The sequence below is a fragment of the Hemiscyllium ocellatum genome, chromosome 5, assembly GCF_020745735.1.
Source record: "Hemiscyllium ocellatum isolate sHemOce1 chromosome 5, sHemOce1.pat.X.cur, whole genome shotgun sequence".
Classification (NCBI taxonomy): domain Eukaryota; kingdom Metazoa; phylum Chordata; class Chondrichthyes; order Orectolobiformes; family Hemiscylliidae; genus Hemiscyllium; species Hemiscyllium ocellatum.
In genome coordinates, this window is record NC_083405.1 from 59,813,216 (window position 1) to 59,841,126 (window position 27,911).

Here is a 27,911-nt window from a genome sequence, read left to right on the forward strand (position 1 = left end):
TATTTTGCACAGCCTTTACAACAGAGTGGTAAGGTAATCAGTGCTTTGTCATTTTTTGCATCTAGTTTCTAACTTATTTTGCAAATAAATTGGGAACTTATGCATCAAATGAATGAGAAGTAAGAACTATGTAAGAACAACATTAAAGTTGACTAATCTCAAGTCAAGAATGAAAGGTTTCTGTGACTATTAAGACTTTAGAGGTATCAAAAGAATAACAGGGAGATTTCTGCCATTCTCAGTTGTGAAATTGTAAGTGTAGACAGAAAATCATCACAATATAGTTACAAGATCACTAATATCAGGGTGTATAAATTTTTTATTGTGAAGAGAGATAGTGGAAACACTTGAAGGTGGGTGTAGTGCCTGTGTGAGGCATGCAAAACTGAATCTCCAAAGAATTTCCAGGGAGCAGGCCTCATTGTGCATTCAGAGCAAGTTCATGACAGCTTATCTTCCAGTGTTTATGAGTTCACTATTGCACAGTTGGAATATCTGCTGTTACTGCAGGCTTTTAGCAGCCTAGAAGTGTGACTTAAAATACAGGACATTTTGGAAAGTAAAAGTTTACCACATCTATTAAAATTCAGACAGTGCAAGCAGCAACAATGAAGCAGAAGATTCAGGTTTCTGAATTCAGCAGTGGAAATGCCTCTGGAAGAAATGGGCAACAGTCGATTCTATTGTTTGGCACTTCAGACACGGTCGCTGCAGGAGATCAGACAGAGTAGCTGGGTAGAGGAGGCATTATATAACAATGCAGTAGCTATAGATATGATTACAGTTTGAGACCTGAGACCAGCATCAAAGTAAGTCCACCATTAGATAACATGAAATTGTTCACTAATATATGCAAGCCCATGCTTTATTCTAGCTAGAATATCTTAAAGGCCTTTGAATATTTACTGCAAATAGCCAACCTACAAATTTGCCTAAATCTTTTGATACACCATGAATTTAAAAGGGCATTGCCCAAAAAATCAAATATAATTTAATACAACATGATCTAAAGCATTCAGTAGACTGCAAAATGGGCAATTGAGTACTACTTTGTAAATTATTGACTTTTCTAAAATCTCAACACTTCTTTTCTGCAATCACGAAGATCACAAATATGCAAAGGCAAGCATCAATCCCTTGAGTAAATTCAATAAGATCACCCTGTAGAGATATTGGTTGGCAAGGCATTAAATGAGTGCAAAGCAATAGAGCAGAAGGCCTTTCCTGTCCAATTTCCACTCTTCCACATTCCCATATTTACTTAATACAAGCACAGTCAACACTACAGTCACATTATAATTTTGCAACATGGCAACACTCTGTTGCAATATACTCTTTCACCTTCAAAGCATTTACATCTTGTGGCATGATTTTTCTTGGATCTATAGATTTTGTTATGCTTATACCTTCATAGGAGCCTAGCAAGGGTATTGATATTCAGGTACACAGAAGATAGCTTTGTTCTCCTGGGTTGTCAACTGGTTCTTTGAATAGAACAAAGCACAGCATTTTGCCCTGAAATATGTAACTCTTATTAAGAAGCAGTTATTAATTTGCATGCTTCAGTAACGCAGATCATCAACCAATGAAATATTGAATCAATTGGGAGCCTTGAAGGCTCTGAATGGAATATCGTTCAATTCAGGGGTCCAGGTGACCAATTTAATGACAGAACAGGTTTTATCTTGCAAATATCCTTCTCATTATGTAAAAGAGTGTAAGTCAAGCTATTACAAAGCAACCCCTGTGCTTGCTGATCTGTAGTAACACCTGGTTAAGCAATGCCTCCATTTGGTAAAAGTAGGAGACTGGCACGAGCTGATGAAGCTCATTTAATGACCTGGTGCAGGCATGATGGGCCCAATAGCCTCATCCTGTTGCATAACACTTCTGTGATTGTGATTTCAAATTCATATTATTGCATTTAAATCCCTCCATAATGACATTCCCTGTTCATCCCATCCCACTTCAAAATTCCCATTCAACCCACAATCCTAGAAAAAAAATTGCCATTCACCAATTCTGGCCTCTTGAAAGTCTTGGACTTTAATTACTTTGTGCCTGTACCTTCAGCTGCCTAATGTTGATACACAGGAATTCCCTTCCAATACCCATTTGACTCGTGGCCCTTCCGATCTTAAAGCTTCCCTCTGACCGAGACTTAGGTCATCTTACGTACTATTGTCATTTGTGACTCAGTGTCAATTTTTCCTTTATAATGTTCCTATTCACTGGGATATTTTATTATGTTGGATGGGCTACATAAATACAATCTATTATTGTTGCATTAATGTTGCAGAGAATTCCCAAATGTACTCTGTAATTTCCCGTTAGATGCATTTCCGCAGGTTCAATGAAAGTCGGCATTACAGGAGCCACATTATAGATTCAGTCTTCTTCACAATTCCTCCTGGTTTGTTGAATACTTATAATTTTATTTTAAATTGGCATCTTCGGTATTTAAAATAAGGATTCAGCTGTTTGCCAAGGACAAAAAAACAGAAATGACAGGGAGTATCTACCCGAAGTTTTGATATGCATTCTGGAAGCACTGTATCAGTAAAATGATTTTGCAAAATTACCCTTTCTGTTTCTCTGTCCTTTGAGGCACAGGATGGTGAAGTATGAAACAACACCAATTGTGAGCAGTATTTTCATTTGGATTCTGTCATCCTTGGCATTTTCAGATGGAACAGTTACTTTGGAATTATTGATTGTGTGACCTGATAGTTAAATATGGAGCTCATATCTAGCACATTCGCTTTGCAAAGTCATTGATTTTGATTTGGAGGTGCCAGTGTTGGACTGGGGTGTACAAAGTTAAAAATGATACAACACCAGGTTATAGTCCAACCACCTGATGAAGGAGCAGTGCTCTGAAAGCCAGTGCTTCCAAATAAACCTGTTGGACTGTAACCTGGTGTTGGGTGATTTTCAACATTGATTTTGAAGGTTCACCTCAGATATATAAACCATGAAAACGTTAAGTCTAGTTTACTCAATTAATCATACATACTACACTTAACACATGAAAATTTTATGAAGATGAAAAACAATGCCCATGGAAATGTACTGTATATAGCACACATTCAGGAGGATTCCAGTTGAAAATTGAGAGAAAAAATCTTAGAACGAGAGAAGTATACATAAGAGATGAATTTCCGCAGTCTCCTCTCCACATAACTTTAGTGGAACAGCTACAGAAATCTCAGAAACAGATCCTCATGTGTCCATTAAATCCTTCATAATGTTTAGCTTATTTCCAATTAAGAATACTTGTTGCCAGGACTACCTTCTCAGAACATCATGTCAAGTTCATCAAGCATATACAACTGGGGTACAACTGACTGAAAGCGGAAGCAGAAACCACCAAAGTAAATCACTCCCATTATTTATTGAAAAATTAACTGCAATATGTTTCAAAAATAATCCCTATTTTTCACTATTTCTGATGTTATTAGTACTGGAGTATCAAAATTCTGTGTTCTTACAAGCATCTATACATATGTAATCACTTGGTTCACGTACAGCGCAGGGCTTCCTGTTCTCATGTTTAACACCAGGGGGTGCCATTGTTCCTGTGCTATGACAGTGCATTGAGGATTTAATGTCAAAGATTTTTTTGTACGGTTCAATATAATTCTCAAAAAGACTGTACAACTAAAATGTTAGGAATGACAAGGGGAACAGAGAGTTGTTTGTGTGGCTAAGCAATAAACGTAACTGATTTGTGAAAAGTAATCCATAAACTCGTTCCATGTGTGTTTTGTTAATCTAAGTGGATAATTATGAAGTTTACAGAGATAAATCTGGCAATATGCACCAAGCATTACTCTTCTCAATCTGATTTAAAGGACATTTGTTCTAGAGTCAGTCCTAAACTGAAAGGAATTGAGGACCTATTTTTACATCATACAATGAGCAACCTGAAAGAATGTCAATGACTTTTTTTTATCAGGAAAGGTAGGCATTGTCTTCCAAAGAAGCAATTCAGCTTATTTAAAAAAAAACATCTCACATGACTTTAATTTCATCATCATAGCTACATACGTTATAATTTATTCTGCACTCAGTGACAGTGCATGCAGAAACAGAACAAATTAGCATTTTAATTATGCTTGTCCATTGTGCAGGTGGCAACGTGGGAATAATCTACTTAAATGTGAAATACCTGTCAGTTGTTATTGTTAACACCAGGCGTATGTATTTAAGTTTACACATTTGCCTTTTTCCTGAGAGGTCTACAGCTATGATGACTAGAGTCTGTATGAATGTGTAATCACAGCTGTGAAAGCTCACATTCAGAAATGTTCCTCTATGCTCTTTTCTTTATTGATAAATATATGATAATCAGGGACAGAGCTTGCTGGAAATAAACAGACCCGCTGGCACCTTCAAATTGAAAATACAGGTTGAAACATTGACATTCGATTCTTCAGTAAGAATAGACAATATTCAAGGCCTTTCATTAGAATGAAATAACCATACACTGTAACATATTTAGTAATAAGAAAAACCTGTTTATACTACACTATTACATTTTCTGGTAATTCATAAAGCTCTTCACAATAAATCAATTAGATTTGAAATTAGACAGGCAAACATAGAGGCCACTTCTGTATTATGAGATACCAGTAAATTCTAAATTGAGTGGACAAAGTAATGCTTTTTGCTGTTTCCCTTCACTGTGACATTTACTGGCAGGTATGAAGGAGGTGTACAATGGTCATAAGTGGGCCTCAGAAATGTTATGTGCAAACAGTGATCTATTTCAGATCTAATGTCATTAGAAAAATGACAAACATTAAACAGGAGAGGTCAATGTTTGGAGAGGGGAAATAATGCCTACAAAATAAAATAATATGGTAGCATTACAGAGGAGTGATATAAGTGATGATAAACAGAGTGAGACAGAAACAGACTGAATGTACATTTATAAAAATAACAAAAAGAAGTGTTCAAGGTGAGAAAATGGTAAAGACACAACAACTAATGGCTTGTTACATAAATGTGTGTTATTTTCAGAACAAAGTAAATGAGTTAATAGCACAAATAGGGATGAATGGGTGTGATCATATAACTATTATAGACATGAATTCAAGAAGATCAAATCTGGGAAGTAAGTATTCAGGGTTATGTGAATTTTCAGAAGGTCAAGCAGGAAGGGCAGAATGATGGTGCAGTTTTGATAATATGGGATGAAATATAAGTATGGTAACAAGAAATGAGCCTAACTGCACCCCCTGCGAGTGTTTACTATTTGTTCTGACCTTCTGCTCTCCGATGCTGAACATTCTATACTGTATTCACTCCTCACAATGTGGTCTGTTCTACACCAGGGTGCTAGATCGCAGTTTGGGCAACCACTTCGCAGACTATCTATGATCTGTCCGTAAAAATGACCCTGAGCTTCTGGTTGCCTGCCCTTCAACACACCACCATACATCCTAGCCAACACCTCTATCTTAGGTTTGCTGCAGTACTCTAGCAAAGCTTAGCGCAAGCTGAACAAACAGCATCTCATTTTCCACTTGGGGATCCTGCGACCTTCAGGACTCAATATCGAATTCAATCATTTTAGGGCCTGAGCACCTTCTTCCATGTCCTTACCCCACAAGCACTTGTCCCATCCCACACCTTCATATGGACTATTACCACAACCAATCCATTAGCATTCCTCTCTGGGCTCTATCTCCACCTACCGTTTATCCCTCCCCATCTCCCCTCATCCCATCTTGAACAAATATACCAACTGCTAACTAGCTACAATTAGCTCTGAAGAAGGGTCACTGAATCTGAAACATTAACTCTGCTTTCTCTCCACAGATGCTGCCAGAGCTGTTCTCCAACAATTTCTTTTTTTGGTTAGTGGTCTTGGATTGCAAGAGGTTGCATCCACATACTGGAGGTAAAGAATAACAAAGATATGAACACACTGGTGGGAGTAGTCTATAAGGTTCATAACAGTAGTTACACGTTGGAACAGTGAACAAATCAGGAGATAATGACTGCATGGAAAAAAAATGATCGATAGCACTTTAATATTAATGTAGATTGGGAAAATCAAATTGAAAAGGTAGCCACAAGAAAAAAATGCAACGAGGCAGGATGAGTTAATGATCTCAGTGTCAAATATCCTGTATGAAACAAATTTCCATAATATGGCAGAACTTAGCATTCAGTTTGAGAGTGAGAAATCTGGGTCATAAGCAACCGTGCTAAATATAAATTAGAGTAATTACAAAGAAATTAGGGTAGCTTTGTAGTGGATAGGAAAAGGAGTTTAGCAGAAAAGATGATTGATATACAATGGCAGTTAAAGACTCACAGCAAAGATATATCCTAATAAGGAAGGAGAATTCTAGCAAGGTGATAAACCAACCATCATTAATCAGGGAGGCTAAGGATAATATTAAATTGAATGACAAAACACACAATGTGATAAGCCAGAGGATGAGGAATGTTTTAAGAACCAACCAAAGATGATTGAATAAAAGGAGAAAAAAAACTATGATGCTAAACTCGAAAGTAATACAAAAGTGACACTAAGAGCTTCTTTAAATATCTAAAAAGGAAGAGACAGACTAAAGTGAACGTAGGCTCCTCCAAGAATGAGGCCATCGAAATAATAATAATGAGGAGTCAGAAAATAGAAGAAGAGTTGAATAAATAGTTTACACTAGCGTTCGTGGTAAAGGATACTAATAGCATTCCCAAAAAAAAATCAAGATGTGGAGGAAATAAATCCAATAGTTATCAGTAGAGAAAAGTACCAGGTAAATTAATGATAAGTTCCCTAGATTTGATGCCTTGCATCCTAAGATACTAAAGGAAGTAGCTACAGAGACAGTGGATGCATGTAGTAATTTTCTGAGATTCCTTAAATTCTTGAAAACTGCTGGAGGATTGGAAAACTGCCAATGTAACATGTTCTGAGATGCAGAGGGACATATATATATGCTAGTGAATGAATCACAAAGGGCTAGTATGCAGTACAGAAAGTAATAAGGAAATCTAATAGAATTGTATCCCTAATTGTAAGGGGATTTAATAGAAAATTAGGGAGGTTATGTTTCAGCTACACGGAGCACTGGTGAGGAGTGTTGTGTACCATAATTGGCAGCTTATTTTGATAAGGAGCATATGCATTGGAAACAGGTTAGAGAAGGTTCACCAGACTAATACCTGGAATGCCTGGTAGTCATACAAGAAGGAGAACAGGCTAGGTTTGTACCTGCTGGAATTTAGAAGAGTAAGAGGCAACTTGATTGAAACATAAAAAATCTGGAGAGGTCTTGTCAGAGTAGAATTGGAGAGGGGCTTTCTGTAATGGCAGAATATTCGTGAATAGATTCTTTTGAACAAGCTAATGAAATGTTAACAGGGCAACATGGAATTTGGCTTTGAAGTTATAATCAGATCAGCCTTCATAAAAAGGAGTCAAGGGCTTACTTTCACTCCTTGCTCATTTGTTCATATGCCCTAAGGAAAGAGATTACAGCAACCCTGAGATATAGTACAATTTAAAGAGAAAAAGTTAATTAAGAGGAATAAATAATTACATTAGGAAGACATTTCAGAAGAAACAATATTACCTGCAGATTTAGCATTTGGAGAAGATAATTATTAAGATTCAAGAATTGCTTCAAACTTAAATACTAATTCACAAGTTCAACAAGTAACTGCACAATAGTACCCAGTAGGACCTACAGCTGATTACTTTATAAATCCCCATTACAGATGAAAGCACAGGTGTTTTGAAGGTGTGCTTTAAGCTTTTGACTACAACTTTAATCTGAAAACAAATGAAATTCTCAAAGGGCAAAGATTTAACAAAAAAAAGTTCAGCATCCAGGAAAATCTGCAAACAATTTAAGGAATGATTGCTGCAGATTATTGGCAAAATGTGACTATGGAACTTTCAAAATCAGAATTTAAAGATACAAAATTGCTGCCATAATTATTGATGGGTTTTTGTCAGATTTATTACAGTTCAAAGAATATTTGAATTTGGGGAAAGTTATGCCCATTGTTCTAGAAGCAGAAGCCAGAAAATATCACCAACAAATCCTGAGAAACACAACCTTATAACAGTAAAGCAACAGAATCTATCCACTTCTCAGCAAAAATACTGTCGAGGCAGGAGTGATAAACCAGCACAAAGAGAGGGGGAAAAGCAAAAATGAGAAGAGTTTCAATAGTAATGGAGATAAAAAGCCACACATTGCTTGAGCAGTGCTCAAATATGACAAAAGCATACTATAAGTATAAAACTATAGATGCCTTTAAATTATTTAGAAATAGGAGCCAGTTTCAGAGCAGCAAAAAAGTCAAATCCCAGTTTATACAAAGATGTTAAAGTGTTAGAAACAGCAGCATCAGAAAAGAGACTTAATGCATTCCTATGCAAAGTTAGTGATCCACATCACTCAACTTTGACAGAACTTGTTCATGTCAATGTCAATCTTATTAAGGTTAAGGCTGATTCACAGATGGGTGTCACTGCCTTACGAATGAAATGCCATGGCTGAAGAAAGGTAATAGCTTACAAATATGAACACTCAAGATTAAAATGGTGTACTAAATGCAACTTAGCAACACATGATTTAAAATCATGACATCTTACATTTGTGCTCACACATATCCTAACTGTAATATCCTTGAGGTGTTCAATTTTTTAAAAAGTTCATTCACAGGCATCACTAGCTAGGCCAGCATTTATTGTCAGTCCCTAGTTGCTGGAGGCAATTAAGAGTCAACCACATTGCTGTCGGTCTGGAGTCACATGTAGGCTAGACCAGTAAGGAGAGCATTTTCCTTCCTGTATTCCTGACCAGATTTTTAAAAACATTTGACAGTCAACAATGGTTTACTGGCCATCATTAGACTCTCCATTTCATTTTATTGAATTCAAATTCCATCATTTGCCATGGTGGGAGTCAATATCCCCAGAACAGTATCTGAATGTCTCGTTTAATGGTTGAGAGACAATAACATTTGGTCAACACCTCCCATAATTAGAACCAAGAAATAGTGAACAGGTCAACAGAAACTAAATTATGCCAAATCAGAGAACAACTAATCCCAGAGAAAACTGTTGTCACAATCAGCTGGGAGACAACAAGTAGAAGATTTGAAGAAGTTCTGAGAAAGGGTCACTGGACCTGAAACATTAACTCTGATTTCTCTCTACAGAAGCTTACAGACCTGCTGAAAGTTTCCAGCAATTTCTGTTTTTGTAGTAGAAGAAGATTTCATTGTCTAGACTCATGGTGTAATCTCAAACAAAAAAGAAATATTGATATTGCCAATGCTGGCATAAGAGAATGGCATCATACTGCTGACAGGAAGGACATGTGTGATACACAGGAAATGTTTTCCATTGCTTTTGTCAATGAAGAACCTTCAGATGACATAATAGTGGTGTTTAAAAGCATAAGCAATTGATGACAATGAAAATGTGCAGACATGCAACTTAAACGCATTGTGCAATCGTTAACTAAAGTTATTCATACAGTAAAACTGTTTGCAGAAAAAAAATGGTTACTTCAGATTTTAATTTTATGTCAGGGGATAAGATGACACATGTTCAAGAGAAACATTTCAATCCTTCATCTTTCAGAGCAAAATGCTGAGCAAACAGCATTCATCCAGCACCATGTCTGAGGATGAGAAAATGTCTACTACCTCAGTACAATCACAGAGGGTGAATCCAATTTAAATCAACTAGTTTAAGTAAAGTCCATTGAGTCTGTTCTGTCATTTGATGAGATCACGGCTGATCATGGCTGACTTGAAAGTCTTCAACAATTTCCTGCCTTAACCCTATAATCCTTGATTCCCTGTCCAATTAAAAAAAACTATCTCTCAGCCTTGAACATACTTAATGATCAGTAAAGAATTTCACAGATTCACTATATTCTGAGAGAAGAAATTTCTCATCATTTCTGTCCTAACTGGTCATGCCTTGTACTGAGATTTTGCCCTCTGGTCCTAGACTGTTCCACAAGACCTTAATTCAATGAAGAGGTGACAAAGAAGATTGTTCCAGCAAAATATTTGACTAAGTTCTGCATGGTAGACTGGTTAGCAAGGTTAGATTATATGGGATCCGGGGAAGCTAGCCAAATGGATACAAAATTGGCTTGAAAATAGGAGACAGAGGTTGGTGGTAGTGGCTTGTTTTTCAGATGAGGCCTGTGAGCAACAATGTGCCACAAGGATTGGTGCTGGGCCCACTGCTTTTTGTCATTTATATAAATCATTTGGATGTGAATATAAGAGGCATGGTTACTAAGTCTGCAGATGACACCAAAATTGGAGGTTTAGTGGTCAGTGAAGGTGATGATCTCAGAGTAGAATGGGACCTTGAACAGATGGGCCAATGGGCCGAGAAGTGGCAGATAGAGTTTAACTGAGATAAATGTGAGGTACTGTATTTTGGTAAGGCAAACTTAGGCAGGACTCATACAATTAATGGTAGTGTCCTGGTGAGTGTTACTGAATAAAGAGACATAGGGGTGCAGATGCATGAAAGTGGAGTCACAGGTAGACAGGGTAGTGACGGAGTTGTTTGGCAGACTTGCCTTCATTGGTCAGAAGACGAAGTAGAGAAATAGACGTCATGTTGCGGGTATACAAGTCATTGATGAGGCCACTTTTAGAATACTGCATACAATTCTGATTAACATTTTATAGGAAGAATATTGTTAAACTTGAGAGGGAGCAGAAAAGAATTCCACGGATGTTACTGGAACTAGAGGGTTTGAGTTATAGGGAGAGGCTAAATAGGCTGGAGCTATTTTCCTTGGAGCTTTGGAGGCTGAGGGGTGACCTTGTGGAGGTTTAGAAAATCACAGAGGGGCATAGTTAGGGTAAATAGTCATGGTCTGATTCCCAGGGTAGGGGAATCCAAAACTAGAGGGCATAGGTTTAAGGTGAAAGGGAAAGATTTAAAAGAGACCTGAGGGGCAACGTTTTCATGCAGAGGGTGGTGCATGTATGGAACAAGTTGCCAGAGGAAGTGGTGGAGGCTAGTACAATTACAACATTTAAAAGGCATCTGGATGGGTATATGAATAAGAAGGGTTTAGAGGGATATGGGCCAAATGCTGGAAAATGGAACTAGGTCAGATTGGGATGTCTGGTCAGCACAGACAAGTTGAACCAAAGGGTCTGTTCCTGTCCTGTATGACTCTATGACTCTATAACTTTAATGAATTGACTAAGCCTTTTATAAGTAATATGTCCTTTTAAACATAAATGTCATTTTGTAACAATTGTGAATACTATTTTTCAGGTTTAGCTACATGACCTGGAGAAAACTTCCTACCTGCCACTGCCACAGCGTTACAACACTACCAGTGTTACAAATGGTATCCTTTGTATGGCGACAGTGGTGAATTATTCCTTCTCAAAATGTGTGTTACCTTTGACTTGGCCATACCATCTTCCTCTGTCACCCACTGGGGTGAATGTCCCTCAAAACAGTTTCATTTTTGTCACGTCATAGCCAGATAATTAAGTGGACTGATTTCTCTTCTTGCTCTTTCACCTTTATCCTTAAAGGCTGCTAGGATCCAAAAATAACTCATTCTGGATTTCTCATCTACATGCATCCCCTTAGTAATAACTTCTGATAACACAATCTGGGACCAGTGTGTACTCTCATTCTACACAGCCATATCAAATGTCCACTGTCAATAACTTGCCACGTAACTCATCAATTATTGGGAAGGCAAGTCATTGCAAGGGATTTTCCCAGATGCAGTCAAAATGTTTTGTCGATTGAGACTCATGGTGCCCAGTTGACCATGTCCTGGAGTGACATATCTCTTGCAATCTTCTGTTCTTTGTCTCATAATTATGTAATCAGGTTGTTTGGCATCTTTCTCAGGAATCACATGACAGGAGAGGTGGAGGTGTTGAACATTGCTGGGACCTTTAGGCGTGCATGCTACCAGCAGCATATTTGAAGCCAAGCTGTACACTACCTCAGAGACTCCAGCCAGGAACAGACCCTCACATGATCGTGCTTGATCATTTGACCATGATCAACATGGCCCTGGGGAAAGAGAAGGTCATTCTCTGCTCTATGGACAGGGACAAAGGGGCCTATCTCAAAGACTCAGACTCCCTCTGAGTCTTATACTTTTCACAAGGGGAATTGTGAGTTTCTTGCAAGCCAGCAGCAAGTTGCCAATTAAGGGATATTATTGCTCATTAAATACTTTGTTGATGGCAAAACTCATATCATTAATATTCAGCTTTCTGCCTTACTCATCTCGTCAAACAAGGTAAACATTGAGAATGCTTGACATGGAAATCAGAGTGGGTACTGAGGGAATTCAGCTCACCACTTGCTCTGAAGTACCTCCACTTGGACAGTGCTCATGGCTGGTGCCTATTAAGCCTGTTCTGTGATGTTGATGCCCACTCCACCTCCACAGACATTGGCATCCAACATATGCCAGTCTCTAAGAACCCTCTGGGCACATTTGTAATTCACTTATTGGACGTATCTGAACTTCAATGTTGCACCTCAGGGTGCACCAGCGACTGTCATTATAATGTGGCAGAAAGGACACTTTGGCATTCAGGGACATGCACCAAACACAAGGACTTGACTCGGCTTCATCTCTGAGCTTTTTGTGTGCTGTCATAGTATTTACTCACTCAGAGCCTGTATGGATGCTTATGGCATCTCTACCTTGCCTTTTTGCCCCCAAAGCCAGAGATACCAGGTTCATATTAATTCTATACCATTTTGTACAGACACAAAGCCAGGAAGCTTATCATGGCTGTCAGTAGGCCTCAGTCCAGGGGGGAAAACCTTTGCTCAGATGGTCTGGACACAGTAAGTCATGGGAGACATCCCATCCCAGTCTAGGTGCTTGTAGATGGTTATTCAGCCAATCGGAGTGGTCAGAGTCATGAGAGGGTAAGGAGCCAAATGCTGGGCAACCCACCACCCAGCAAGTCTTTCTGACCTATTGGGGTTTGGAATGAAGGAATGGCAGATATTAAGGGTAATAAAAGGGGGTAGCATAGCCATTCAGTTAGATTTGCTGCAAGTGGGAAAGGATCCCAAGCAAGTGAATAGGCAGCAGAGGGGGCATGACGAGTTAGTGCCATCAGAGGGTGGGGTGAGTAATGATGACTAAGATAAGATGTTGGAGGCAATAGAGAGAGGGGTGGAGCATGATCCTTGGTGAGAAGTGGACACAGTAACAAAGATAAAGTGAGATGTATCCAAGAGAAGTTGGTGGCACCTATTGTGGTGCAGTAAGCAATTGTCCTTCTTCCTACAGTGGTGCATATTCCTCCAGATGTCTGAGACAACACTTACATATCTTCGGGTAAAAAATGAGGTCTGCAGATGCTGGAGATCACAGCTGAAAATGTGTTGCTGATTAAAGCACAGCAGGTTAGGCAGCATCCAAGGAATAGGAAATTCAACGTTTCGGGCATAAGACATATCTGGCAACTTTGGGTGGGACAGCATGGTCTGGTATCATTGCCTCCGCTGCTGGTCCTGGATGAAGAGGAAGTCCTGCCTTTGTATCATCCCACCCAGCTAGACCTCCAGGTTCCAACCTACATAGTGGAACACTCATTTCTGCTATTTGCTTTTGTGGGGCAAATGTCAAAGCAGCTCTGGACTGATAATGGTTCTCAGGGTATACAAAAGGCTTTTAAAGATGGTGTAAGTGTAAGGGATGTCAGTGAAGAGGGATGTCAGTGAATTCTGGGACATCCATTGATTGGCAATTTTTTTCTGGCAATGGCCCATTTTAAGTTTCCACTGGAATCAGATATGAGAGGTGCCATAGGGGCAGGGTAGGTAATTTATAGAATAAGTTTGATGGGATATGGTGAGAAAACATGTAAATCATGTAGTACAAATGCCTGCAGAAAACTCAATGTAACTCAGACAACCAAAGAAAGCATAAAATTCAACTGAAAATTCTCAACCTACTTCCCAACAGCATCACATTACAGAAATTCAAATCCAGAGAAATTACCATATTAAATCTTTAAATTTTGCTTCACAGATTGTCCACAGTTTCTGTTCTGTGAACTTGCAGGAAAATTTATAAGAATGAGAGCTTGAACTTTCTCAACTTTTAATAATCTGCAGATTTCTAAACAAACACTGCTGGTTTAGAACTTCCATTAACTAAACTTTCCCACTGAGGTAATATATTCACTTAAATGGCCAATAAAGCTCCTTTCTCAGACAAAAAAACTTCTGAGCTGAGGGCTCGTCCTAACTACCTTAAAAACTTTGAATTTCTGAGTTTTCCAAATGAAAATCAATCCTTAATTATTAATCTGAAGCCTTCAAACTAATGGTTTTCAATGTTTATTCTCGTTCTAAACCATTAAAGGATTCAGGGGAAAATCACAAAATATTTTCGCGACAATGAGATTCTGATTTGTTTCATTCTCCCCATATTTCTGACCTTGCTTACTGTTGCTCATGGCACACCACAAGCAATGTTTCCTGGTGACCAAGTCCATCATTCTTGGTGGCCACTGTCTCAGGCTAAACTAGAACCTATTAGACCACAAGTATAGTTTCAAACCTTACAGCCTCTCCATCACCAAGACAGCCATATTTCCTCTCCATCTCAGCTTCAGCTCATTTATTCCAATGCTCTTCTTATCCTTTACTTTTACAACCTTCACCCTGATCTTCACTGGACCCCATACAATCAACACCTTGATTATAAAATTCTCTTACTTGTTTTCAAATGTATCCGTGACCTAACATTTCCTTCTCTCCATTACTTTCTCCAGCTTGCAGCCTGCAAGGTCTCTGTGCTGCTCTAATTCAAGCCTCTTCCATATTCCTGCTTCTAATAATCTGACCACTTAGCTACCTCAACCATACGGTCTTCACAGAAGCTCTCCTCTTTTCCACATATCTTTACTTCTTTAATATACTCATTAAAACCTATTCTTTGAGCAAGAATTTGGCCATCATATCTCTATGTGGCTTGGTGTCAAATTTTGTTTCAAAACTATTCCTGTATTTTGTTTTGGGATATTTTAGGATGTTAAAGGTGCTAAGTGAATGCATTTTATTCTTGTTAGCATAATTATATAAACAGATTTGAAGAGGTTTCACTGTTTGCTTTGCAAGGCAGTATTCAAGATACTGTCGGCACTGTGTAAAGTTTCAGTATAATTCTATTAATTCGTATTTAATATTGGTTTCATTTAGCAAAGTATCTGAATTGCAAAAAGATTAAATTAAACATTAGTAGAAATAAGCCTGTTCAATACCATAATCTTGTGATTTAGACTTACACGTGAATCCATGAAAGTTATAGCTCAGCTATGGCTTGGTGATATTACTCGAGGAGCTGGTTCTGAGCTAGTTGGGTCAGTGTCATGCGCTGTGCACGTGTAAAAAAGAGTAACTTTGTAATACCGGCTTTCATGGAGCTATTTCAATTAATTATGTAAATAATATTAATATGTATGTTTTTTTTCTTTAATGAATTTGAAAAAGTTTCCTTTTATATACCCAACTAAATGCTTTATGCCCAATCTCAGAAATGCACAATCCACTGCATCAGATGACGTGGTGACCCATTGCTTTTCTGATATGAACTAAATCAATGGTGTCTCTGAGCGAGCATGTCCATTTAAAGTAAGTTCAGTTATGTGTTTTGGGGCTATGCTTATTTTGAAATTATTTTCTGATGGTCTTTTTGGCAGAAGAGAGAGGATAATTTTATCATTCAGTTTGAAGTTGAGTGAAGTCCAGGTAGTGGAGCTGAACATCAGTGGTATGTTTCCACCACATTGTTCGGTTTCTTCAGAACTTAGACTTGATTTTAGCTGTGAGTGAAAGAAGACAGTGCCTTGGAAGCTGATTTCAGCACACGTGGGCTAACTGATATAAAATCCAGCTGACTTTTAGATCCAAGCTTCCCTCATTCCAGGCCTGATTCTCTCCTGAAGGTAACAGTTGGCTTATGGCGGATGGGGGTGGGGGGAGGGGGGGGGTTGGGGGGCGGAAAGGGCAGGGGGGTGTTGGTGTTTGGGGTGACTGACGCACAAAGCCATAGCTGAGAATCTGTGGAAGAAGATAAACTCACCATGGTCTGACCAGACCACATGGCCGTGGTTTAACCTGAGGGTCACCACACCTCAGGTAAGGAGAGAGGTTGAGAAGGAGAGTCCTTCACAGTAACCTCAGGAATGATGACGAAGGGCTCCTGCCCAAAACGTCAATTTTTCCTTCTCCTCGGATGCTGCCTGACCTGCTGTGCTTTTCCAGCACCACTCTAATCTAGACTCTAATCTTCAGCATCTACAGTCCTCACTTTAGCCCATCTAAATGTGACTGTTCAATATCAGAAATAGCTAGGGTCTGAATTATTCTTGATGTACAGTATCTGTTGAACATATGCTGCACTTCTTAGTCTGAATTTTAGTCACTTAATTGCCTGGTTTTCATTTATGTGGCAATGCACTAATGTGCAGTAATTTAAGAAACTACTGAGGTCAATATAGCTAATTACGAACTGGGAAAAAAGTTAAGAAAGAAATATATTAATGATTCTACTATTATCTATGTTAATACTATATTCAATCAAGTTAAAGTACAACATCTTGCAAACTAATGCTGGAAGAAGACACAGCTTGTGTATTTTGCAAAAACATCAACAATTCTGCTCATGGAACATAAATTTCTGCACAGTCCATGGGATTTACTGAAGTTAATTTGCTTTTCAAACAGAACAATAAACTCTTGTGCATCTCACAAATGGATCCATTTTAGAATAATGTATATTTAAGCAGTGACTTACATCAGTTTGCCACACTCTAAGCACTTTGTGCCATTTAGCAATCAAAAATAGGTGTAGCTTGACTCAGTGGCATGATTCCTCTCCAGAGGCTGGCTGCAGAGAGTTTATTAGAACAAGCAATATAGGGGGTTTGTTAATTATTATCTGAGCAACAGTCAGACTCAGCACGTTCACAGATTTGTTTGCCATAACTAGATGCATTTTCTCCACTATGGTGCATAAAAGATTCATTAAGGTCCTTTGCTTCCATTATCCCAGCAGAAACTGAAATGCCACCAGGTGCTAAGGAACACAATGGTTTTGAGCACTTCACATCATCTCATAAATTAAGGATTTTCTCATCTACTTGATGTAATTTTTTGACAATAAGCTAAGTACTATTCAGTTAAATATTTTTTGGCATATGGCAACAGTTCCAACTGTTTCATAGTGTTAATTAAAAACTAGCATCTCTTTTTTTTTCTCATGCATTATATAAGATTCATCTTTGTTTCATCGTCTTCAAATTGTATGCTGTAACAATTGTATTTTGTGATAACTGGTATTTTCTCCAACAAAAAAGGAATTCTGAAGAAGGGTCACTGGGTCCAAAATGTTCACTCTGATTTCTCTCCACAGTCATAGAGTCATAGAGATGTACAGCACGGAAACAAACCCTTCGGTCCAACTCATCCATGCCAACCAGATATCCCAACCCAACCTAGTTCCACCTGAGCCTCCAGACCTGCTGAATTTCTGTTTTAGTTTCTGATATCCAGCGTCAGCATTTCTTTCAGTTTTTTAAGTATTTTTTCCCCATTTGTTTCAAGTTTACTTTGTTCTATTTTCTCTCTGTCTGTGAGATGTAGGGCCCAGATTTAACTGTACAGAAAGATTTTCAGCAAATTAAGATCTCACCTTGTATTGTGCATTTTCTTCTGTTTAGCTAAAATTAACAAAAAAAAACCTATTTCCGTGTGCCTTTCACGTAATAGATGTCTCAAGGCACTTCACAAGAACATTGTAAAAATAAGTATGACGCAATGACACAAAAGGAGATTTTACATGAAAAGCTTGGTCAAAGATATAGATCTAAAGGAGTCTTTTAATGGAACAAGGTGAGATTGATTGCATTTGGGAGAGAATTCCAGAGCCTCGGCACAGTTGCCAGTGATGGAGAAATTAAAATTCAGAAGTCTTAAAAGAACAGATATCGTTAAGAGTGTGGAGCTAGAGGAGAGTACCGAAATGAGGACAGGCAAGGACATAAGGAGACCTCAAAGCAAGGATAGGAATGTTAAATTCACACTGATGCTCATCCAAAAACCATAGGTCCATAAAATCATTAGACATAGGAGTATAAATTAGGCCATTCAGCCCATCAAATCTGTGCCACTATTCAATTGTGGCTGATAGTTTCTCAATGCCATTCTCCCACTTTCCTCCTGGAACCCTAGATTCCCTTGTTACTCAAGAACCTACCTATCTCAGTTTTAAATATATTCAACGACCTGGCCTCCACAGCTTTCTGCGGCAGTGAATTCCATAGATTCATCATTTTCTGTCTAGAAGTTTCTCCTTATCTCCGTTCTAAAGGTCTTCCCTTTACTCCAAGGATGTGCCCTCAGGTCCTAGTCTGTCCTACCAATGGAAACATCTTCCCAACATTCACTCTGTCCAGGCCATTCAGTATTCTGTAAGTGTCAATTAGACACCTTCCCTCTGCCCACCCCCACTCCCTCCATCGAGTATATACCCAGAGTCCTCAAATGTTCCTCATATGTTAAGCTTTACATTCCTGGTACCATTCTCATGAACCTGCTCTGAATCTGCTCCAGGACCAGTAATTCCTCCCTGAGATATGAAGGCCAAAACTATGCACAATACTCCAAATATGGTCTGACCAGAGCCTTATAGAACCTCAGAAGTACATTTGCTTTTATACTTAAGTCCTCTCAAAATAAATGCCTTTGTTGCATTTACCTTCCTAACTACTGACTCAACCTGCAAGTTTACCTTGAGAGAATCCTGGACTAGAACTCTCAAGTCTCTTTGCAATTCATAATTCTGAATTTTCTCTCCATTTAGAAAATAGTGCAAGCCCCTATTCCTCCTACTGAAGTGCATGACCTCATGCTTTTCCATGTTGTACTCCATCTGCCATTTCTTTGCCCGCTCTCCTATCCTGTCCAAATTATTCTGCAGCCTCCCTACCTCCTCAATGTTACCTGACCTTGTATCATTTGAAAATTTAGCCAGAATTACCTCAATTCCTGTATCTAGATCATTAATGTATAAAGTGAAAAGTTATGGTCCCAATTCTGACCCTTGCGGAACACCACTCGTCACCGGCTACCATCCTGAGAAAAACTCTTTCATCCCCATTCTCTGATTTCTGTCAGGCAGCCAATCTTCTATCCATGCTAGCACCTTGCTTCTGGAACTATGGGCTTTTATCTTACTCAGCAGCCTCCTGTGCGGCACCTTGTCAAAGGCCTTCTTGAAGTCCAGATAGACAACATCCATTGTCTCTCCTTAGTCTAACCAGCTCATTACTTCTTCAAAGAATTCTAACCGATTTGTCAGGCATGACCGCCCATTGATAAAACCACGCTGACTTTGCCCTATTTTACCACACACTTCCAAGTATTCAGAAATCTCATCCTTCAAAAGGGACTCCAAAATCTTACCCAGGACCGATGTTACGCTATTCAGCCTGTAATTTTCTGATTTCTTTCCCTAAATCCGTTTCTAAGCAGGGGTGTCACTTTAACAATTTTCTCGTCCTCTTTGATCTTCCCTGACTCTAGCAGTTCCTGAAAGATCACCACTAATGACTCCACTATCTCTTCAGCTATCTCCTTTAGAGTTCTGGGATGTAGTCCATCTAGTTCAGGTGATTTACCCCCTTCAGGCCATTCAAGAGTATAATGCTGATAAATAAATAAAGCAAGTGGTGGGATTTAGAGAAGAGATTTGTATAAACTTATGACCTCACCTTTACTGAGGGTACAATGTGGTGGATTGACCAGGGCTGCAATGGAGTAGTGAAGAGATGATGAAAGCTTTAATATGGGTTTCAGCAGTAAGAGAGCTCAGATAGGAGCAAAGTCGAGGGATATTACAGAGGTGGGAAAAGGCTGTCTTTAAGACAGCGCAAATATGAGGTTAGAAGCTCATCTCATGCACAAACATGACATTAAGACAGAGAATTTTGCACCTGACTTGGGAGGCCTAAGGTGGGACATATCCCAAATCCCAAACCCTACCCAGAAAAAATGGCTTCAAAGGTTGTGTTTTCATTTTGGGATGGTGAGATTCACTGGAAGGAAGGCTTGGAAACCCCAGTAACATTCCTGTTACTCCAGTCATGATAACTCATGCTCCTCCCACACTACCCATAGCCCTTTAAAGCTGCTTTGCCAACTCTGTGTCACCTCACACCAGTGCACATCGTCGCACTGTTCTTGTCTTTTACAACTGCCATGTTAATATACCTAATACTACCCTAACAGACCTCAGGACCAATGGAGGAGGGTACGGCGCAGTCTTCAAAACATAGTTTTAGAAAAAATAGTTACATTTCAATTACATTCCATCAACTACAGAGGAACCTTGATGATCCAAATGAGATGGGCGGGCACTATTCGTTTGTATAATTGATTATTCGGTTAATTGATTAAATGCCTTTCCTCGGGGACTTGGAGTTTTCTGTTAAGTCTGCTCCCTGTTCAGGAGACTAGGCAGCAGCACACCGCGCGCGAGCCCCCGCTCTCCCCAGGACACCGTCCAACTCTGCCCGCCTCCCACCTGCCACCCAACCCCATCCAACACTGCGCCCCCACCCGCCCCAACTCCGTCCAACACCTCCCCCCTCCCACCCGCCGCATGTGCACCCCCCCTTCCACCCTCCCCCGGACCAGCCCAACTGGATACCAACAACAAGACTGCTGCTGCTGATGCTGCTGCTACTGCCTTTTGGGGGATGTCTCCAATTAGACACACCCATCCAAACTCACAACTTTTTACTGAAATGTTTTGACAGGTTCCTCCTTTGCCCTGTACAGGACTATGTTGGAGAGATTATCCAGGGAAGAGGGGTTTAGGCTACACCCCCGTATAGAACTCCAGGGAAAATGTGGTGAGAGAGAGAAGGTGGGAGGTCAGTCATTTGGAGATGGTGCCTGGGTTCCCATCAGTTCAGGACTGTTCTCGGCAGCATTTCAAGAGCAGAGTTCACTTTTAATCACTGTAAACAAAAGATGCGATCAGCATTGGAAACACGTCTTTGATGTAATGTTTCTATTGGGACCTTGAGACCTCCTTCGGATAATCCGATATTCGGATATTGATATTTGGATAATCGAGGTTCCTCTGTACATCCTGCCAAAGAACAACCACTTCATTCATCTGCACAATCCCTTATAGCAAAAAACACAATTAATTTGTAGTCGAAACAGACCATAATGACTTGAAACTGTCAACCAAACTGAGAAGTTGCAGGTACTCTACTGTGATAATGAATGCTTGTGCAATTAGATTGCAGCAATAATCTAGTAATGTAAGCTCTGAATCATATGTCAATAGAGTGAAACAGAAATAAATCTTGCTTTTTTTAAATGTTCCACATTTTCTTTCCAATGATGTAAAGCTCAAGACCCATAAATCGACAGCTTGACTGTTCCACGACTTTAGTTGATAGGCCACTCTTGTCTGATTGTTCTGACAGGTCACTCTTATCTCTTTTAGCAACTCCTCCACTCTTATAGCAGCTCCTCTTGATAAACTCCCTTGATAAGTCCTTCTAGTAGTATTGACAGTTGATTTTGACCCACCTGTTAAGAGCTCTCACGAGATTAACAGAAATGGGTTGATTCACTTTTTATAGTAACTCACACTGATATTTAATAATTACAAATGATACTACATCTCTCCCAAAGGGGACTTGATCGACCCAAAAAGGTGCCTTAGCTGACCACAGCATGATAGCCAAACAAAATTCAAGTTCAGACCTACTCTTATCAGGTCTAATGTGTACATTTTGATGTGGAGGTGCCGGTGTTGGACTGGAGTGGATGAAGTTAAAAATCACACAACACCAGGTTATAGTCCAACAGGTTTATTTGGAATTACAAGCTTTCAGAGCGCTGCTCCTTCATCAGGCAGCTGGTGGGGCAGGATCACAGGACACAGAATTTATAGTAAAAGATTGTGGTGTCATACAACTGATGTGATATATTGAACAAACCTAGATTGCTATTAAGTCTTTAATCACTTAGAATGGAGGTTTTGACTGATTAAGTAAGGCTTTACAGCAATCTAGGTTTGTTTAATACTTTGCATCAGTGTATGACACTTCCATCTTTTACTATAAATTCTGCGTCCTATGTTCCAAATAAACCTGTTGGACTATAACCTGGTGTTGTGTGATTTTTAACTTTGTCCACTCCGGTCCAACACAGGCGCCTCCACATCTTTCTATACAGTAACCATTCAATTCCATGACTCTAATTTCTGTTTTCTGTGGCTTTGATAAGAATTGTTTCAGGATTGACAGGGGCAGAAACCTGATCAAAGGGATCGAAACTCAAAAGTTTTGCCACTGTGTAAAGTCCCAGTGATAGCAAATTGGTTATTGGTTGGATAAAATTACCCTCATGGATAAAGAAAACTGAGATCAAACAACATTATGTTGAATGCCAGTTCAAAAAAAATAATTTGGGTCCAAATATTCTCATTCCTAGAAATTTGTGTTTGTTCATTTCTGGTTTAAAAATATTTTACAGCTTTAAACTGTTGATTTTCTTTTGTGTTCCAGAAATAATGGGCTTAGTTGCCATATTATGGTTATTTTTACAAGCAATGCAACCATATCTGCCTCTATCCTGGTGATATAAAAACAAATAAAATAAACCTATAATAAAGTATACATTGATACCACTTTGTGCTGATGTCTTTAAATTTGATGCCAGAATAGCTGTGACTGAGTATAAGGCACTAATATAGTCTTCTTATTCTGCTCATATTCTTCGATTTGAATTTTCTTTTTCATAAAATAAAATTTTAAAAACAGTCTGAGGACAAATCAGTCACCTCATTTTCCTAATAATTCTGTTGTAATTGTAACCAATTGAAATGCTGCTTTCCAAGCATAATCAAGTAAATCTTTTTTTTCCCAACAATTGAGAAATCGTCATCTTTATTCAAATGACCTTCAATCTCTATCAAACATTCAAAGTTTGTGCGAAGATTTGTAGCTCGGGTGCTTGTTGTAGTGGTTCTGTTCGCCGAGCTGGAAGTTTTTGTTGCAACAAAAACTTCCAGCTCGGCGAACAGAACCACTACTATCAAACATTATTGCAGATTCATGAAATGGATTACCTTAACAATAATTAGTCTTGCTGGGAGTCTATTCTATGTTTTCACCCACAAGAAATAAACATTGTTCTGATCTGTAGTCTACTTTGAATAGAATTAATTTTTTGTCTGTGTCCTTTATCTTTATTCTCCACTTACAAAACAGGTTTTCTTGATGTTAATGTTGGTTATGCCTTACAAAACTTTTTAATTTTTAGCCCTTCATGGCAGAACTAGTGGTCTAAATTATATTTATTTTAATACAAGGAGTGTAACATGTGAGGAAGATGAGCTTAGAGCCTGGATTTGTAAATTGAACTATGATAATGTAACCATTACAGAAAATTGGTTGAAAGAGAGTCAGGACTGGCAGCTCAATGTTCCAGGGTATAGAGGTTTCCGGTGTGATAGAGGGGGATTTAATAAGGGTTGGAGAGTTGCATTACTGATTAAGGAGAATGTACTAAGAAAGACATTTTAGAGTGCTCATATGAAATGAGTAGGACTTAGGAATTAGAAAGATGCATTCACTGTGATAGAGTTATACCATAGGCTTCCCAACAGCCTGAGGGAATTAGAGGATATAAAAGATCATGGAAAGATATAAAAACAACACGATATCGTAGTGGGTGATTTCAATTTCCCCACAATTCACTGGAATGCCCTTTGTGTCAGGGGCAGAATTTGTTAGGTTCATGCAGAAGCGTTTTATGAAACAATATGTAGATAGTCCAACTCAGAAAGGACCCTTGTATTAGAAAATAAGCCTGTCCAGGAAATCAAAGTTTCAGTGAGGGAGCATTTTGGGAATAGTGATCATAATTCCATAAATTTTAAGATAATTATGGATATTAGTAAGACAGGTCCTCAGGTGAAAGTGCTAAATTGCAGGAAGTTAAAGGCAGGAATCAGAAAAAATTGGATGGATTTGAAGGTAAATCCACATCTGAGTATTTTAAAGGCCATTTGACCAGTATCCCAGTGAATTGTGGGGAAATTGAAATCACCACTACAATATCCCAGATGTTTTAACATCTTTCCATGATCTGCTTCAATATTTGTCCTCTAATTCCCACTGGCTGTTGGGAGGCCTATGGTGTAACTCCATCACAGTGAATGCATCTTTCTTATTCCTAAGGTCTACCCATTTTGTATGAACCCTCCACGATGTTTTTCTTGGTACAGCTGTGACATTCTCCTTAATCAGTCAAGCAACTCTCTAACCCATCAAGACCAGCATGTTCCTGGGAGGATGAAAGAAAAGGATGGCATGATTTGGGAATCTTGGATGATGAGAGATGTTGTAAGTTCAGTTTTTTTAAAACGACAAAGCATATGTAAGGCTTAGGAAGCAGAAATCAAATAAGATCCTTGAGAAATACAAAGGAAGCGGGGAAAAAACATCAAAAAGAAATTAGGAGATCAAGAAGGGGATGCATAATTTAGCACATAGAATTAAGCAGATAGCAAGGTATATTAAAAACAAGAAGATAACGAGAAAAAGGGTAGATCCAGTCAAGGACAAAGGAGGGAATTTATTCGTGGAGTCAGAGAAAGTGCATGAGACCCCTAATGAGTACTTTGCATCAGTATTCATCAAGGAGAAAGACAATGATAATCACAAATTTAGAGAGCTGTTTGTTGATACTCTAAGACATGTCAAAGGGGCTTATTAAGAAGGAGGTGATGTTTGCTTTCTTGTAAAACATTAAAGTTGGGTAGTCCCCAGGGACGGATGAGATCCATCCTGGATACTGAAGGAGGTTACGAATTACATTACTGGGGGCATGGCAAAGATCTTTGTCCCCTCTTTAGTCCCAAGTGAGTCCCAGAAGACTGGACAATAGCCAAATTTGTTCATTTGTTCAAGAAGGGCAACAGAGATAATCCAGAAAATTATAGGCTGGCGAAACCTTACATCAGTGGGAGGGAAATTATTGAAGAAGATTCATAGGGCTAGGATTTCCTTGCATTTGGAGAAGAGCCTTATTAGGGATACTCAGTATGGTGTTGTGATGGGGAGAACCTGTCTCAGAAAGTTGGTTGAGTTTTTTGAGGAAGTGACGAAGATAATATATGAGGGTAGAGGAGTGCATGTTGGCTACATGGACTTTACTAAAGTATTTGACAAGGTCCTCATGGTTACCTGGACCAAAAGATCAAATCCATCCTGAGTTGGCAAATTGGATACAAAATTTTCTTGGCCATTGAAGAAAAGGGAATAATTGCGGAATGGTGTTTTTCTGACTGGAGCTCTAAGACCCACTGGGGTTCCGCAAGGGTCAGTGCTGGGATGTCTATTATTTGTAATTTATTTAAATGGTTTAGATGAAACTATCAGTGATCTGATCAGTAAATTTGTAGACAACACAAAAATTGGTGGAGTTGTGGATAGTGAGGAAGCGTATCAAACACAACAGAATATAGATCCATTAGGAAGTTAGTTGAAGAAATGGCAAATGCAGACAGATATGAAGTGGTGCATTTTTGGAGGTCAAGCGCAAGAGGAAAGTATTCTGTAAATGGCTGGAGCCTTCACAGCATTGATATATACAGAGAGATCCTGGGGTGCAAGTCCATCACTCCCTGAAAGTTACAACACAAGTCGATAAGGTGATAAAGAAGACACGTGTCATAATTGCCTTCTTTGGTCAGGGCATTGAATATAGAAGGTAGTTCATCATGTTACAGCTTTATAAAACTGTAGATAGGCCACATTTGGAGTATTGTGTGCAGTTCTGGTCACCGCACTACAGGAAGGATGTGGAGGCTTTGGAGAGAGTGCAAAAGAGTTGTACCAATTATTGCCTGGATTGGAGTGTATTACATATAAGGAAAGATTGGACAATCTTAGATTGTTTTCGCTAGAGTGTTGGGGGTTGAGGGGTGACCTGATAGAAGTATATAAAATTATGACAGGCATGGATACTGTGGATGGTCAGAGTATCTTTTCCGGGTGCAAAATGTCAAAAACTAGGGGCATAGTTTTAGATGAGAGGCGCAAAGTTTCAAGGAGATGTGAGAGCAAAGTTTATTATTACACAGATGCTAGTAGGTACCTGGAACACTTTGCCAGGAGGGGTGTTGGAAGCAGATATGTTGGCAAAATCTATGAGGCATTTAGACAGACACATGAACAAACAGACAATAGCAAGATACGGATAATGTGCAGGCAGAGTAAATTAGTTCAGAATGGCTCATGGTTGACACTGATCTGGTGGGCCTGAGGGCCTATTCCCGTGCTGTACTGTGGTATATTCTTCAAAGCAAAGTAGTGACCTGTACTCTATAAAACAAATAAAAGGATTGCAGATTCCATATACCGATTGGACAAACATTGTCTTAGCTGCAAATCAAGCCCTGTTTAGGTCATACATTCATTTTGCAGGTTGCATGCTTTTCTTGGAGAAAGGCTGCAAAATATGTCATTTAATGTGCATTTTAACACAGTGTATGCAAAAACAGCAGTACAAATCTTAGTTACATCATCATAAGCAGAGATGTGGAGAACCTTTTCTTACACAATGCCTTTTACAATCTCAGGATGTGACAAAAGTGTTGTGAAGACAATTAATTGCTTTGACTGAATCAACATCATACACTGAATCACACATTCACCACCCTTCTTTGGTGCACACATCCAAACTATCCAAAATATCCAGTTCCAAAATGCAACTTTGCCAAACTATTAATTCCAGCTGTCTCCTCGAAACACATTCCTGCAGATGGAAAATTAGATTCCTGTAGATCATTGACATCTACAGGCTTATCACCCAATCATTGATTTTTATGAAACAGTAAATGTTGGTTTATGACCCAATCTCTACTAAATGAATGGTACACACTGGCTAACACGTAGGAGGTCTGAAAAGGACAGATATGCTCACCAATGGGAGGAGAGTATAGAGAAGAACGCACCTCACCATTCTCTTTCTTTATGCCTGTAGTTGTTGCTGTTGTTTCTTTTTTTTCCTCTTGTAGACTAAGGACAATCACTAGCAGGATAACAGTGACCAGCACTCCCTCTCTCCTGGTTCTTCCAATGAGCTAGAAATAACACAGCACTCTCGATCTTGATGAAGTCTTCGGAGAATTTTCGGAATAAACGTTGCAAGTATTGATGAGGTTCTGATATTGCCCGAGGAAATCTCCAATATTTCAAGATACCAATGAAAAGGGAAGCTTTTTAAAGTAGTGCTTGAGATCCTCTACAACAACCCACTTATCTCCAATCACTTGGTTTTTGTCAGGAGAATTCATTAGGGCACTATTTTCAGCAAAATACCTGAAATTCCTAAATGAACTCCAGCAGGATATGAACCTTGGCAATTGTCCAGGCAGACATATTTTTAATGGAAACTACAATTCCTTTAATAAAGGTGATGATCTGTGCAAGATGAAGATGCATTTCAGCATTAGATCTATTTTAGCCACCTCGGCCACACTTTATAATTTGAATACCACAAGCAAATCGCCTCCACAATGCCAAGAACAGTGTAAAGTATTTCTCAGTCTTTTCTTCTTCTACATATTGCAATAACTGTTAAGTCTGAGCTTTAAATATTTATTTATAGCTAAAAAGGGATCCAAAAGACTCAATGCAAAGATATTTTGCTGGTAGCAACAATTAAACTCAAAACCTGGCCATTAAATGCAAATAGCTCTATGGAGTGGACTGAAACACAATCTGACTCTTGACTTTACGCATGATATAAATGGGAATGCCACCGGGGCTATGATCATTGTGGT